Source organism: Echinops telfairi, unplaced genomic scaffold (genome assembly GCF_000313985.2).
Source record: "Echinops telfairi isolate 266 unplaced genomic scaffold, ASM31398v2 ScPeMD7_7419;HRSCAF=8457, whole genome shotgun sequence".
NCBI lineage: Eukaryota > Metazoa > Chordata > Mammalia > Afrosoricida > Tenrecidae > Echinops > Echinops telfairi.
Window position 1 is genome coordinate 2,728,678 of NW_022111319.1, and position 888 is coordinate 2,729,565.

Genomic DNA, 888 nt, shown 5'->3' on the forward strand with positions numbered 1-888 from the left:
TATCTAGATCTCTTTAAATTCCCCTTGCCTCCTAGTTCTTTCCTCTATTTCCTTTACTCTCCCACAAAGAGTAATTTATAGCAATAGACACACACATGAAAAAAGAAGAAAGAGCCAAAATCAACACGTTAACCTGGCAGCTTGCACAATAGGAGCACAAAAGTAAGCCTTAAATCACCAGGAAGAAAGACATGATAATGATCAGAGCAGAAATAAAGTGAAAACCAGAAAAACAATAGAAAAAAAATCTATGACAAGAAATTGGTTCCTTAAAGGAATTAACAATACTGACTAACCTCTGGCAAAATTAGCAATGAAAAAGAAAGAGAAGATGCAAATATCTAGGTTAAGAGTTAAAGAGGTGACATCACCATAAAACCAAATTAAATTTTAAAAAAATAAGACATTACAAGGAATGACTGTACTTCAATAAATTTGAATACTTAAGATAAAATGAACAAATTCCTAAAAACACACCATCCACACAAATTAACACACGTAGAAAAACACTGCATATGTAAAACAAAAGAAATAGATCTGGTCATTAGAAATATCTAACACCAGCAACAACAAAATCTATGACCAGATAACTTCACTAGGGAATTCTACCAAGTATTTAGAGAAGAGTTGACACCAATTCTAGACAAATTATTTCAAAATACAGAAAAGGGTTGAAATCACAAAAACTATTTTATGACGTGAGAATAACCCCTGACACCAAAATCTGCAGATATTACCATCACAGAAAATTACATAATAATACCCCTTATGAACATAAAATAAAATTTCTCAACAAGACACCGGCCAACATAATTCAACAATACGTCAAAAAAATAAGATCTTGATCAAGTAGGATTCACACAAGGTATGCGAGGATGATTCAACATT